The sequence below is a fragment of the Acipenser ruthenus genome, chromosome 55 (genome assembly GCF_902713425.1).
Source record: "Acipenser ruthenus chromosome 55, fAciRut3.2 maternal haplotype, whole genome shotgun sequence".
NCBI lineage: Eukaryota > Metazoa > Chordata > Actinopteri > Acipenseriformes > Acipenseridae > Acipenser > Acipenser ruthenus.
The window spans coordinates 6,753,916-6,770,562 of NC_081243.1; positions in this window are offsets into that span (position 1 = coordinate 6,753,916).

The following is a 16,647-nucleotide window of genomic DNA, read 5'->3' on the forward strand; positions in this document are numbered from 1 at the left end:
AAACAATTTGGAATTGGTTTTAGCCCCCTTACCAATATTGATTTCTATCTCTCTCTTGGCCTTTCTAGCTTCCTTTTTGACTTGTGTTTGCAGTTCCAAGTACTCTATTTGTGTGCTTTGTTTTTGGTCCTGTAAAATGACTTTTTTCACTGAATATTTTTTTTTTAATTGATCTATTAAACCATTTTGGCCATTTTGTTTTAGATTTAGATTTGTCTACTTTTGGGATGTAATTGTTTTGTGCCTCTAGTACTACATTTTTAAAAAACAGCCACCCTTTTTTCTGTGGATGTTTTCTCTATTTTACTCCAATCTACTTCTGTTAGTCTCTGTTTCATACCTTCGTAGTTTGCTTTTCTAAAATTGTAAACCTTAGCTTTATTCATTACTTTTGGGGTTTTAAAAAATAGTTCAAATGAGACCATGTTGTGGTCTGAGTTTGCCAATGGCTCTCTGACCGTGTTTTACCTCTGTTTTAGTTATTCTGTATAACTATTGTGACGATAGACGTGGGCTGGTCACGAATGGTAAATATGTGGGTCCTAGCATATTATGGTATACAGGACCGGGGCACTGGAAAGTGCCGGATTGAGCAGGGAAAGACTACATCTCCCAAGAGACAATGCGGGAGTTGTAGTTAATAGGGCCTACAAAAATGGCAGCCACCAAAGAAACTACAAGGACCAGGGGTACAAGGGTTTAATTGAAAAGTAAACCAGCACAGCTGCAGGTGGTTAAGATGTGTTAGTTTTGTAAGTGGCTGGACTGGTTTACAATAAAAGGAAATTATCTCCTTTGTTCAGGTTCGAGCTGGGGGAGGCTTATGGTGGTTGCGGTTAGACTGTGTGGAGAAAGGAGACATTAAGGAAAAGACAAAAAGAAATCCGGTGCAACAAGTTTAAAACTGGTAAGTAGCTTAGCTACCCAGTGAATAAGATAGATAAAGGGGGGGGGAAGTCAGATCTCCAAACTGAGTTAGATATTGTTTAGTTTTGTTTTGTTTTGTTTTGTTTGGTGGAAATAAATACACAGGCACCGTACTGTTTTGTTTCATTTCTGTGGTCCTGTGATTCTGCCTTACACCAAAGGAGACAGTGAAGACGGTCCTGCAAGTGACAGACTTACCCCAGTGTGTCACATATGGTGGAGAATGCGGGCATTTCATCTCCACTGATAAAAGATAGCGCAAACACAGCAACATGGAAGCGGTGGTACAAAGCCTCCTACAAGCGGTGATGTCTCAGCAAGAGGCAACCCGAGCTCAGCAAGAAGCGACCCGGGTGCAGAAGGAGACCAACCGCATATTTTTGGAGGAGCAAAGAAACACTTCCCAAGCACTGCGACAGGAGGTACATGAGTTGGATCAAAAAATCTTAGCTCTCAGTACCAGAGAACACCCCCACTCCCTACCTATCAGGGCTAACAAGTTCATCCAGAAAATGACAGAACAGGATGATGTGGAGGCGTTTATCAAAACTTTTGAACGCATTGCAGAATGGGAAAAGTGGCCACAGGACCAGTGGGCCGGGATTATAGCTCCGTTCTTAGTGGGAGATGCACAGAAGGCATACTACGATATGGAACCCGAACAAGCGGATGATTTCACCTTGTTAAAAGCAGAGATCTTGGCCCGGTTTGGAGTGACCTCAGCGGTACGAGCCCAGAGGTTTCATGGGTGGGCTTACCAGTTCAACAGAGCACCACGGTCACAAATGTATGACCTCATACATCTTGCCAGGAAATGGCTACAGCCCGAGGAGTGTAGCCCGTCTACTATTGTGGAACGAGTGGTCATGGACCACTTTCTTCGTGGATTACCCTCCAACATCAGAAGGTGGGTCGGACAGGGAGATCCGACCGATGCAAACCAGCTCGTTGCGTTGGTGGAGCGATACCTCGCAGCAGGGGACCTTGTGAAACCGATCGGAGCGGACCAGGGCCCCCAGAAGAGAGACACCGCCTATACCGGTAAGACTGTTTCAAGTAAAAGGGGGGCAGAAGGGCAGCGGCATGCTGCGAAGGGACTGGAAAGTAATAATGAAAAAACATTCTGGCCGTCAAAGTCAGAAGGGGGAGCTAGACCAAAATCGGGACTGATACAACCACATATAATTTGTTTTAAATGTCAAGGTCCAGGTCATATTGCTGTAAATTGTCCATTAAATGTTGAACCCATGCAATGTAATATGGGGGAGGGAGACGGTTACGAGGGACTGTATACATGCACTGTGGTGTCGGTGCTGACAGGGGTCAGGTCGGAGGGAAACCCCTGTTGTAGAATAAACATAGGAGGTAATAATGTTGTAGCTTTGCTTGATTCGGGAAGTATGGTTACATTGGTCTCGACAGGTTTAGTCAGGCCCACACAATTGATTAAGTCTAGGGACCTTGGGATTACCTGTATACATGGTGACACCCAGTCATACCCCAGCGCCAAGGTACCGTTCGAGACGGCCGTAGGATCTGTGCAATGGCGAGCAGCTGTGGTACCTGTAATGCCATATGAGGTAATCCTGGGGCGAGACTTTCCATTGTTTGAACAACTTTGGAACAAAAAGGGCCTATTGGCTTCGCCCAATAATTCACAGGAGGCTGACATTGAACCTCTGAGCGAAGAATTGGCAATGTTATTACCTAATTTTGAGCCCGACCGGGCCAGTACTGGAACGAAGCCACCAGTAGTTATGGAGGGAAATGAACCGGGACCGGAAGTTCCTGGTCCCTCAGGTACAGGGGATGGCAGCAGAGAGGAGGAGTTTCCAGTACAGGGTGTAAACCCTGATAATTTTGGCACAGCACAATTACGGGACCCTACGTTAGCAAACGCGAGGGAAAAAATAGAAATGATAAATGGTGTATTGGTTAATCCTGCTAGACCAGTATATTTTCCCCATTTTATAAGCCGCAACGAATTGTTATATCGGGTAGCGAAGACAGGGGAGGGGGTTACAGAGCAGCTGTTAGTGCCCCAACCATATAGGAGGACAGTGCTGGATTTAGCACATGGTCATATACTGGGGGGACACCTGGGAGCGGAAAAAACCCAGGAACGAGTGACACGCACATTTTATTGGCCTGGGGTAGTAACAGCAGTAACTAAGCATTGTGCATCCTGCCCTGAGTGTCAAAAAACAGCTCCGTGTAAAACTTTTCGGAGTCCATTAATTCCCCTGCCTATTATAGAAACTCCATTTGAAAGGATTGGAATGGACTTGGTTGGTCCACTCCCAAAATCCGCTAGAGGGCACCAACACATTTTGGTGATAGTGGATTATGCCACCCGATATCCCGAAGCTGTGCCACTGAGAAATACGTCAGCTAGGGGTATTGCTAAAGAGCTGATATTGTTAATCACCCGGGTAGGAATCCCCAAAGAAATTCTTACAGATCAGGGAACCCCATTTATGTCTAAGGTAACCAGAGCATTGTGTGACCTCCTGAACATTAAACAATTGCGGACCACCCACAAACGGACGGGCTTGTGGAAAGATTTAATAAGACTTTAAAATCTATGTTAAAAAAACCATTGAAACAGATGGAAAGAACTGGGATTGTCTATTACCATACCTTATGTTTGCTATTCGAGAGGTTCCCCAGGCATCAACAGGATTTTCACCCTTCGAGCTGTTGTATGGGAGACATCCCAGAGGGTTGCTAGATATAGCCAGAGAAACATGGGAACAAGAAAACACCCCCTATAGGAGTGTAATTGAACACATTACTCTGATGCAGGATCACATTGCAAAAGTGATGCCGATGGTAAGAGAGCACATGAGACTAGCTCAAGAGGCCCAGAAACGATCGTATAATAAGGGAGCGAGAATAAGGGTGTTTCAACCCGGAGACCGGGTACTGGTTTTAGTACCGACGGTCGAATGTAAATTCCTGGCAAAATGGCATGGACCTTATGAAATCCTTGAAAAAGTCGGGGAGGTAAATTACAAGGTTAGCCAGCCAGGGAGACGAAAACCGGTTCAGATTTACCACGTAAACTTGCTGAAACTATGGAAAGACAGAGAGGTCTTGGTTTCCCTGGAGACAGCCAAGCCAGTGCAAACTCAGCCAGGCGGAGGCCAGGTAAAGATATCTGACACCCTGTCTGTCCACCAGCAGCAGGAAGTTAGAGAGTTCCTGAATAGAAACAGACAGGTGTTTGCAGAGTCTCCCGGGCGCACTAACGTGATATTCCATGACATCATCACAGAGCCGGGGAAACGAGTTAATTTAAAGCCCTATCGGGTACCAGAGGCCAGAAGGAAGGCTATACAGGAGGAGGTAGAAAAAATGCTAAAAATGGGAGTCATTGAAGAGTCGCAAAGTGAATGGTCAAGCCCCATAGTTTTGGTACCAAAACCAAATGGTACTTTACGGTTCTGTAACGATTATCGCAAGCTAAATAATATTTCTAAATTTGACGCCTACCCAATGCCACGGGTAGACGAATTAATTGATCGACTGGGCAGCGCCCGTTACCTGACAACTCTGGACCTAACTAAGGGGTATTGGCAGGTCCCCCTAACTCAGAAAGCCAAAGAAAAAACTGCGTTTGCAACCCCAGACGGATTGTTTCAGTACACAGTACTACCGTTTGGATTACATGGGGCCCCCGCAACATTCCAGCGAATGATGGATCGGATCCTTAGACCACATAAGGAATATGCGGCGGCATATATTGATGACGTGGTCATACATAGTGAAGACTGGGGGTCTCACTTAAAAAAAGTACAGGCAGTATTAACCGCAATTAGACAGGCGGGGCTGGTGGCAAACCCAGAGAAATGCACGATTGGGCTGGAAGAAGCCAGATACTTGGGATATGTGATAGGACGGGGGGTAGTGAAACCCCAAATAGACAAAGTGGAAGCAATCAAACGATGGCCACAACCAATAAATAAAAAACAGGTGAAAGCGTTTATTGGCCTGACCAGCTATTATAGGAGATTTATTTCTAACTTTGCCACGATGGCTGCTCCCCTGACAGAGCTCACTAAAGCCAAGGGGCCCGTGATGATCAAATGGTCAAACAAGGCTGAGGCGGCATTTCAAAGTTTAAAGAATGCACTGTGTGCATACCCGGTATTGGTAACGCCTGATTTTTCCACTGAATTCCTTGTCCAAACAGATGCATCTGATGTGGGGTTGGGAGCAGTCCTCTCCCAGCAGATACAGGGGGAGGAACACCCCATCCTATTCCTTAGCCGTAAATTGTCACCACCTGAAAAGGACTATGCTATCGTAGAGAAGGAATGTCTAGCAATAAAATGGGCCTTGAATGCATTAAAATATTACTTATTGGGCAGGAAATTCACACTGGTGACAGACCATGCACCTCTGACATGGATGCATCAAAATAGAGAGCGCAATGCGCGTGTCACCAGGTGGTTTTTAGAATTGCAAACATTTAATTACCAGATTGAACATCGAGCCGGTAGCAAACAAGGGAATGCTGACGGACTCTCGAGGGTACATTGCATGGTATCCACAGACGCTCGATCCGATGGATCGAAGCTGGGGAGGAGGATATGTGACCATAGACGTGGGCTGGTCACGAATGGTAAATATGTGGGTCCTAGCATATTATGGTATACAGGACCGGGGCACTGGAAAGTGCCGGATTGAGCAGGGAAAGACTACATCTCCCAAGAGACAATGCGGGAGTTGTAGTTAATAGGGCCTACAAAAATGGCAGCCACCAAAGAAACTACAAGGACCAGGGGTACAAGGGTTTAATTGAAATGTAAACCAGCACAGCTGCAGGTGGTTAAGCTGTGTTAGTTTTGTAAGTGGCTGGACTGGTTTACAATAAAAGGAAATTATCTCCTTTGTTCAGGTTCGAGCTGGGGGAGGCTTATGGTGGTTGCGGTTAGACTGTGTGGAGAAAGGAGAAATTAAGGAAAAGACAAAAAGAAATCCGGTGCAACAAGTTTAAAACTGGTAAGTAGCTTAGCTACCCAGTGAATAAGATAGATAAAGGGGGGGGGAAGTCAGATCTCCAAACTGAGTTAGATATTGTTTAGTTTAGTTTTGTTTTGTTTTGTTTGGTGGAAATAAATACACAGGCACCGTACTGTTTTGTTTCATTTCTGTGGTCCTGTGATTCTGCCTTACACCAAAGGAGACAGTGAAGACGGTCCTGCAAGTGACAGACTTACCCCAGTGTGTCACACTATATATTTGTATATATAGTTATTCTATATATACAAATATATTTTGAAACCCAGGTTACTTTTTTCTGCTCATTAACAAGTTTAAATGTTGAAACACAATATCAATATTGATGCTTTTAGACTTACTTCTATTTAAGATACCGATGGTTTCACAGCAGCTTGAATGATGATTCTTCGCCTCGAATTCAGAAAAGATGAAGTTGTGGATTTAATAAGCTTTGGGTCAGGATGTACTGCTTTTATTTTACTGGTTTAGGAAAACAAAATTGGGTAAGATTAAAAAAAAAATATGTTGTCAGGCTTTAGTTTTGCACAGGGGGGGCTCGGCTTAACTGAGCTTGTATTTAATCATTGTTAACAGAAAGGTTTACTTTTTATTGTATTCCATTCAATAGATTTATTCAATTACATACTTAAACGTTTCAGCAAGAGCCAGATCTGTGTTTAGGAGCTAAAGAAATCTAACACTAGTTTAAACTAAAAATGATCCAGAAACACAGCGTGAAATAAGTCTAAATTAGTAGTAAAACAGCAGTTACACCCCCTCCCTTCCTTTTAAACATTTTACTGGTTTCCTAACTGTAGTTTGTTTTACAATTTAAAGCTCCTTAAAATGAAAGGGTGGGCGGCTCTTAAAAGAGCCTTTGTGTTTGTGTTTGTGTCCAAATCTCTACCCTCCGAATCCGTACAGAGTGCGACCCTGGCACTTCAGAGCATACACCACATCCTTAGCGGTGTATAAACAAAACACATACTGTAGGTAATCTGCTGTTTAAATAAAAAGTAGTAGTGTAGTCAAATAAAGTCTTCAAAACAAAATTAAACAGCTGAAATATCAAGCTCTACATCTGCTTATCAAGATATTCCACAGGATGGAGCCCAAAGAGGTTAAATGACTTCCTCAGGATCACAGGGAGTCAGTGGCTGGATTTGAACCGGTGACCTTGTGGTTACAAGTGCTGGACTTTAACTACTGGACCACACTGCCTCCTTATCTCAGATTCTAGTTTGTCTCAATGTGGCCTTTCTTTCCATCTAAGTAACAAAACCATTATATTCGATAGTTATAAAAACAAACGTTGGGAAGAAAACAAAAACAATCTACTTCCATTCTATATATATATATATATATATATATATATATATATATATATATATATATATATATATATATATTGTGAACTGGTGAAGTCCACGTAAGTATGAGATGTGTACGTAGTGCCTGTTTTGGTGCAGAAGAACGTGACAGAGACCCAGGTCCAAGGAGATTTCGGTTTTAATGATTTTCCTTTTCCTCTTATATTCTACAAATGAACACACAGAAGTTCCAATTATCAAGACAAATAATAACACAACTCAAATAAACACAGTCCAGGACTTTTTGTGGAACGAAACCCTCAGGTAAGAAATGGCTTGCTGTATCCAAGTTTCTTTGTTGGTGGCTTGGTATTGTGGCTTCTTTCTCTTTTCCAGGTTGTCGCGGACATCCACCAGATGGCGCTGTGGAGTTGTGGTAGTCCCCGTCCTACTCACAAGTTTGTAATCCCGACGGCCCCGGAAGCCTGTTTGCGGAATAGTGCGGCCACAACACCCGGCCAACCTTTCGTAAAGGTAAGTAATAACACTGCTGTGTAGAATAGAATTAATACAGGTGAAAAACAGTGAGCACTTGAGCGTTCTCTAACTCTCGCCTCTCTTTTGTTGCAGGTTCCACTGTTCCCCGGACATACAATAAAGTTGTTTTCATTTAAATCACCCTTTCTGTGTCCCTGCGTAATTTGTACACAACTCTTCCAGCCGAACACAGTTCTCCTGGGTTAATCACTTGCCCAGTTCGTGGGCTTTTGATACAGCCTTTAAGCACTCTGTTTACATACACACAAGTCCCGTACTTCCATATCAACAGTACAACACAGCGTACTCACTCTACAGCGGTCAGTGTTCTCTGAGTTGCTCCGATGCAGGGAAGCCTGTAGTCCGCCGTGTTGTTTCCAAGGTAAAACCACCGTGCACAGTCCCGCTGTAGAAACAATGGTTGTCTCCGACTGGTGACAATGGTAGTCCGCAAGGTTGCTTCAATGGAATGTCCCACTACGCTGTACCGTTTTAGGAACGAGTGCTACAATTGTATTCCTCTGAGTTACCACTGGTTAATTTCCCAATTTCGCTCACAACGCCGCTGCCCACTTTCGTCTGGGTTAGGTACTCTCCCGTCCCACGGCTCGTGTGTGCACCTGTTCTCGCTCTCCCCTCTAGCTGATTCCCGCAGCTTTCTGTTACCCGTCATGCACGGTATGTTTGCCCCGTTGTTGGGAATTGTAGTTCCTAGTCGTTCTGTGTCTCTAACCCCTTTGACACTCTTAATTTCACACATCCCTTTCCTCAGCTCTAACCTACTGGTTTGAGCGACTTTATCACCCCAGCAGTGTACCCTCGATAACCCATCGGCATTTGCATTTTGACTACCCCTACGATGTTCAATTTCAAACCTGTAGGGCTGTAATGTTAAAAACCACCTTGTTACCCTAGCATTCCGCTCCTTGTTCTCTTTCATCCATTTAAGGGGGGAATGGTCCACAACCAACAGAAACTTCCTACCCAATAGGTAATACTTAAGTGATTCTATCGCCCACTTCACTGCCAAGCACTCTTTCTCCACCACTGCATACCTTCTTTCTCTCGGCAGCATTTTCCTGCTCAGATACATCAGGGGGTGTTCTACTCCATCCTTCATTTGTGACAGGACTGCCCCTAATCCAACATCCGATGCGTCTGTCTGAACAATAAACCTTTTTGAAAAATCTGGCACCGCTAACACTGGTTCGTTACACAAGATTTTTATAACTGTCTGAAATGCTGTCTCTGCTGCTGCGCTCCACTTGACTTTCACTGGAGCCGATTTCTTTGTTAAATCCGATAAGGGTGCCGTAATAGTGGAGAACTCCGGCACAAACCTCCTATAATACCCTGCCAAACCTAAAAACGCCCTCACTTGTTTTTTGGTTTGCGGGGTGGGCCAGTTTTTTATTGCGTCTATTTTATTAACCTGTGGTTTAATTTTTCCTCCCCCTACTACATACCCCAGATACTTCGCCTCTTTTAAACCGACAAAGCATTTCTCTGGGTTCGCTGTTAACCCTGCTTCTCTTAAACTATTCAGTACTGCCTCTACCTTCTGTACATGCCCTTCCCACGATTCTGAATATATTACAATGTCGTCTATATAGGCCGAAGCGTATTCTACGTGTGGTCTTAAAACTTTGTCCATTAAGCGCTGAAATGTTGCCGGTGCCCCATGAAGCCCAAAAGGCATCACTTTATACTGAAACAGACCCCACGGAGTAGCAAACGCTGTTTTTTCTCGGGATTCTGGAGTTAACGGGATCTGCCAGTATCCCTTGGTGAGGTCTAGGGTGGTTAAGTATTCTGCCTTTCCGAGTTTCTCTATCAGCTCATCTACCCGGGGCATAGGGTATGCATCGAACTTCGATACATTATTTAGCTGTCGAAAATCATTGCAAAATCGCCATGTACCGTTTGGCTTTGCAATCATAACTATGGGACTACTCCATGGACTGTAAGATTCTTCGATTACGTCCAGTTCTTGCATCAATGTGATCTCTTTCCTAATGTCTATTTTTTTCGCTTCAGGTATACGGTACGGTCGAAATGTGACTTTAACACCGGGTGGGGTTATGATATGATGGTGTATGACACTAGTTCGGCCGGGCGTCTTGGACAACACATCTTGGTTACGCCGTACCATCTGATGTATTTCCTCTTTCTGCTCCGGCTCTAACTCGGGGTTGATATTGATAGATTCTGTTTGATTCTCTTCCCCTATGTGTACTTCATTTATGGACGGCGTTGAGCTACCGTGAGTTGAGTCGATCTCTACCGTTAATGCTTCTCTGTCTACCCACGGTTTTAACAGGTTAATATGATATATTTGTTCCTTTTTCCGTTTATCGAATTGGTGTACCTTATAGTTTACCTCGCCTACCTGTTCAATAATTTCATATGGTCCTTGCCAGTGAGTGAACAGTTTGCTCTCGGGTGTGGGCACTAGCACCATAACCCGATCGCCTGGGTTAAACTGTCGCAATTTAGCTGTTTTGTTATATTGTCGTGCTTGTCGTTGTTGTGCTTGCTGAAGGTGGCTAGTTACAATGGGTGTGACCCTGTCTATCCTGTTCTGCATTTGGATGACGTGATCAATTACATTCTTACCTAGGGTGTTCTGTTCCTCCCACGTCTCCTTGGCAATGTCTAGAATTTCCCCGGGGTTGGCGTCCATATAGTAGCTCAAAGGGGGAGAAACCTGTAGAAGACTGGGGCACTTCCCGAACAGCAAACATTAGGTAAGGTAGCAACAAGTCCCAGTCCTTCCCATCTTTGGCGATTACTTTTCGGAGCATAGATTTTAGGGTTTTATTAAATCGCTCAACCAGTCCGTCCGTCTGAGGATGGTAAACTGACGTTCGAATTGGTTTAATTTTCAGCAGAATGCACAATTCTTTCATCAATCTATTCGTAAATGGGGTCCCTTGGTCTGTAAGGACCTCCTTGGGTATTCCCACTCTTGAAAACACTTGAAGTAACTCTTTTGCAATGGTTTTAGAGGCCATATTTCGTAAGGGAATCGCTTCTGGGTACCTGGTAGCGTAATCTACAATCACAAGAACATACTCATGCCCTCGAGCAGACTTATTTAGGGGTCCTATCAAATCCATGGCCACCCGCTCGAACGGGACTTCAATGATAGGCATGGATTGGAGGGGAGCTCTAAAATGTGATTTGGGACTGGCTTTCTGACACTTAGGGCAGGATTTACAAAAGTTTTCCACCATCTTGTTAATACCGACCCAATAAAACCGTTGGCAAATCCTTTGTAATGTTTTCTCACTACCTAAGTGTGCTCCAAACAAATGATTGTGGGCTAACCTTAAGACTGTCAGACGATATGCTTGGGGCACCAAGAGCTGCTCCACCTGTGAGCCATTAACCATAGTAATGCGATACAGTAAATCATTCTTAATAATGAAGTGTTCCCTAGGATTCACAACAGCACCCTCTACTGGCACCCCATTCACCGATATAACCCTGTCCCGGATATTTACTAAGGTACTGTCTTGGGCTTGTTCCCTTCCGAAATTCTGGGCTGAGGGTTGAAAAGGTTCATACCAGTTTTCTGTTTCATCCCTCTCCCCTATATCCATTATTTCCTCCTCCGTGGTATCCATAATATCACTGACGGTACACTGGGTGCCTGTTTCTCTCCTTTGTTCCCCCACTAGGACTGGTGCACCTTGCGGTCCATACCCCTTTTCTAGCCGTCTTTGTCGTCGCGACTTATAAATCTTACTGGGTCTCGTTCCTTCAAACAGGCTGCTGTCAGTAAAGGGAAATAAGGTTAATAGACTCTCAGGGGTGGTATTGCCCACCTCAGTGTTTAACTCAGGAGGACTCAATTTCCCGTTAATGTCCACCAGGGTTTTAAACCTGGGATAATCTCTGCCCAGGATTACTGAGTGCGGCAAACTTTTAACCACGCCCACTCTCATGCTACACACGTGGTCTTGGTAAGTTATATCAACCAGAGCAGTGGGGTAAGGTTTAGTATCGCCATGTATACACATAATCCCTGTACTGAGATCATAATTCAATCGGAAAGTAGGTACCAAATTGGACACTACCAAGGTAATTGCACTGCCTGTATCAATGAGAGCCATGACCTCACGTCCATTTACTTCTACTGGGGCGAGGTAGGGCGCCCCTCTTTCTATTTTCCCTGGAACTATTATACTACCACACAAATAATCCCCCATATTACACTGCATAGGCTCGCCTTGTGTGCAAAACCTGGCTATATGACCCACTTGATTACACTTATAACAGCGGTAAAAAGAATAATCGATCCCCTCCCGTCTGCTGTTGACCCCCTGTCCCTTCACCACAGGTACTCGCTCTTCACTTCCTGTGGACTGCGGCTTACTCCTCGGGTCTAGGACACGTGGTCTCCAACTGTCTGGTCTGGTCGTCACTTTATGACCCGAGGCCCCAGGGCGCACTAGCTCTTCAGCCGCTAGTTGGCGCTCTACTAGGGCAATGAAGTCGTCCAATGTGCTAGGGTTCCCCTGGCCAACCCATTTCCTCATCGTTGGGGGTAGTGCTCTGAGATAACGATCCATTACCAACCATTCCACGACCGTGTGACTGTTGTTCACTTCGGGTTTTAACCATCTATTGGCCAGATGGACCAAATCGAACAGCTGGGACCTGGGAGGTAAGGACCCGCTGTAACTCCAGCTGTGGTACTTTTGTGCTCAGAGAGCAGTAGTAATCCCGGCCCGGGCCAGGATTTCAGCCTTGAGTACATCGTAATTGTTGGCCTTCTCGGTGGCCAAATCAAAGTATGCTTTCTGGGCATCTCCAATTAAAAAGGTTGATAATATACCGGCCCACTGCACCCGTGGCCAGCCTTCTCTAATTGCCGTCCTTTCGAAGGCCAGGAGATATGCTTCAATGTCATCGCCGTTGGTCATTTTATTCAATACGTGCGTTGACCGTATAGAAGCGGTGGCCGCCGAGGGAGCCGGAGTGCTCACCAGTTCTTCCATCCGTTGCAAAATGGCTACCCTTTCCTTCTTTGCTTCCTGTATCTGCTCGTTCTGCAACCGGTTGGTTTCCTGTTGGATGGCTGCGAAGTTCTGTTGTGCGGCCGTGGCATTCATGATCACACGGACCAGGGCTTCTAAATCAGCCATTTTCTGCAATCAGGTAACAGACAGGTGGGTGCTGTAATGGATACTACAGGCTTAACACATCCCACTTCTGACACCAAATGTGAACTGGTGAAGTCCACGTAAGTATGAGATGTGTACGTAGTGCCTGTTTTGGTGCAGAAGAACGTGACAGAGACCCAGGTCCAAGGAGATTTCGGTTTTAATGATTTTCCTTTTCCTCTTATATTCTACAAATGAACACACAGAAGTTCCAATTATCAAGACAAATAATAACACAACTCAAATAAACACAGTCCAGGACTTTTTGTGGAACGAAACCCTCAGGTAAGAAATGGCTTGCTGTATCCAAGTTTCTTTGTTGGTGGCTTGGTATTGTGGCTTCTTTCTCTTTTCCAGGTTGTCGCGGACATCCACCAGATGGCGCTGTGGAGTTGTGGTAGTCCCCGTCCTACTCACAGGTTTGTAATCCCGACGGCCCCGGAAGCCTGTTTGCGGAATAGTGCGGCCACAACACCTGGCCAACCTTTCGTAAAGGTAAGTAATAACACTGCTGTGTAGAATAGATTTAATACAGGTGAAAAACAGTGAGCACTTGAGCGTTCTCTAACTCTCGCCTCTCTTTTGTTGCAGGTTCCACTGTTCCCCGGACATACAATAAAGTTGTTTTCATTTAAATCACCCTTTCTGTGTCCCTGCGTAATTTGTACACAACTCTTCCAGCCGAACACAGTTCTCCTGGGTTAATCACTTGCCCAGTTCGTAGGCTTTTGATACAGTCTTTAAGCACTCTGTTTACATACACACAAGTCCCGTACTTCCATATCAACAGTACAACACAGCGTACTCACTCTACAGCGGTCAGTGTTCTCTGAGTTGCTCCGATGCAGGGAAGCCTGTAGTCCGCCGTGTTGTTTCCAAGGTAAAACCACCGTGCACAGTCCCGCTGTAGAAACAATGGTTGTCTCCGACTGGTGACAATGGTAGTCCGCAAGGTTGCTTCAATGGAATGTCCCACTACGCTGTACCGTTTTAGGAACGAGTGCTACAATTGTATTCCTCTGAGTTACCACTGGTTAATTTCCCAATTTCGCTCACAACGCCGCTGCCCACTTTCGTCTGGGTTAGGTACTCTCCCGTCCCACGGCTCGTGTGTGCACCTGTTCTCGCTCTCCCCTCTAGCTGATTCCCGCAGCTTTTTAAAGCTACCGCTGTTACCCGTCATGCACGGTATGTTTGCCCCGTTGTTGGGAATTGTAGTTCCTAATCGTTCTGTGTCTCTAACCCCTTTGACACTCTTAATTTCACAATATATATATATATAAACATTCTAATTGCTAAATGTCTGCTAAGAAAAAAATAATAATAAATGTATTAGACAATTAAAAATAATAGTTATTGGAATATAACACTTTCAGAGAAGTGGGTAGCTTTTAAAACCTTTGGGTTTCATTTTGGTTTTTTTACAGGTCATGCAGTTTACGTGTATTCTTCACAGGTTCGGCGGGCCAGCTTGATGTCTTTGGGCATGATGATGACTCTCTTGGCGTGAATGGCACACAGGTTGGTGTCCTCAAACAGCCCAACCAGGTAAGCCTCGCTAGCCTCCTGCAGCGCCATGACAGCGGAGCTCTGGAAGCGCAGGTCGGTCTTGAAATCCTGAGCGATTTCTCGGACCAGCCGCTGGAAGGGCAGCTTGTGGATCAGCAGCTCAGTGGATTTCTGATAGTGGTGGATCTCCCTGAGAGCCACAGTCCCGGGCCTGTAACGGTGAGGTTTCTTCATGCCGCCGGTAGCGGGGGCGCTCTTTCGGGCAGCCTTGGTAGCGAGCTGCTTTCTGGGCGCCTTCCCACCGGTGGATTTACGAGTTTGGTTGGTTCGTGCCATTTTTAAACTCTTCTACACAGTATCACAGACTCTGAAAACTATAATATAGCACACACAAGCCCATACCAAAGAATTTATTGTGTAACTCAGCTGCTCTGATAGGATACGAGTCATTTAGGGTGGGTTTATGTTCCTCATTGGTTATATTCCACAGACTCAATAATTGATTGGATCATTTGAATGTTGCGCGCATTCTATGACACGGCCTCTGTCCCCGCCCAGTTTGCGCTCCATCTCTTACGTTTATCATTGTGTGCTTTGTTATTCAGAGTCACAATAAGCTATTCTATTGAAAGATACATGGCATTGGAATAAAACTTTATGTTTAACAATCCAGTGTCATATAATAGGTCCTACAGTATTTAAAAATACGTTACATATGTTTGCAATGAAACGAGACAGATTGTGTTTAATTGTATTGTACAGCAAAAACATCCCAAAATAGACTAAAACTCTTCTTTGTGGCAAAGAGGAAAAAAGATTCAATTAAAACTAGATGGTAACTTTACAAATAAAGTTGTGGGGCTTGCTTTAGGGAAAGTGGTCAAAATTTCAGTTGTTTATAAAAAGTTAGAGAAAATTTAGTTGGTGCGGTTACTAAAACAGGTGTATCTCTTGATTGGTAAAAGTTATTTCAGATTAGAATAGCAGAGAAGTAGAGGAAGATTTAATATGCTCTAACTTTTTGTCTAACTCTTTGGGAAAATGGTCAAAACGGCAGTTGTTTCAAAAAGTAAGGAAGAAAAGCAGTTGATGCGGTTACTAAAACGGCTGTACTGTTTGATTGAAGATATTTTTTAACTGATTTCAGATTTGAATAGCAGAGGAAGATTTCATACCCTGTAACTTTTTGTCTAACTTGTTGGGAAAGTGGTCAAAGTAGCTGATTTGTGTCAAAAGTCACATTGTTTACTAATTGTCTCATGCTTAGAATGTGCTATAATTTGAAATTTCTCTTACTGAAAAAAATGGGTAGCTCTTGAAAGAGCCTTTTGGGTTGTATAGCTCTCAGAATGGTCGGAATGATTTATTTCTTGGCAGGCTTCTCGGTTTTCTTGGGCAGCAGCATGGCCTGGATGTTGGGTAACACTCCGCCCTGAGCGATGGTGACGCCTCCCATCAGCTTGTTGAGCTCCTCATCATTGCGGACAGCGAGCTGCAGGTGACGCGGGATGATTCTGGTTTTCTTGTTGTCCCGGGCGGCGTTCCCAGTGAGCTCCAGGATTTCAGCAGTCAGGTACTCGAGCACAGAGGCCAGATAGACCGAGGCTCCAGCACCGACACGCTGAACTTAGTTTCCCTTCCACAGCAACCTGTGGACACGACCGACTGGAAACTGCAGTCCTGCCCTGCAGTTTCCCCTGAAGGCAATGGTTCATGTCGCTCGCATTTTGGAAGCTTCTCATTCTGCAATAGGAAGAACTCCACCTGTCTGAATGGAAAAATCCACTGGGGGTAGGAGAGCTCATTCCCAGCTCACACTTCCCAGCAGCTTGTGGAACACGATCTAAAACAGAAAACATTATATTTACAGAGCCTGACAGGTATTATTAAAATGTTTCTAAAAGTCCAAAACTACGGTGGCTCATTAAGGACAGGGAAAACATAGTAACAAATTTCTTATGTCAAGATCACAAGATACATTATCTCTCGATCCAGATGTTTCAAACTGGCATCTCAAGATCAAAAGAGCAACACAATTCTGTTGTGGATCAAAATCTTAACAATAATAACGAAGTAAGACTATGAAGGCTGCTGTAACAACTGGTATTTGTGTGGTTTATATTTTTGACTTCTAGTTCTACCAAAGCTTTCAGTATATAAAGCATTCACTGTGTTTCAAATTAACA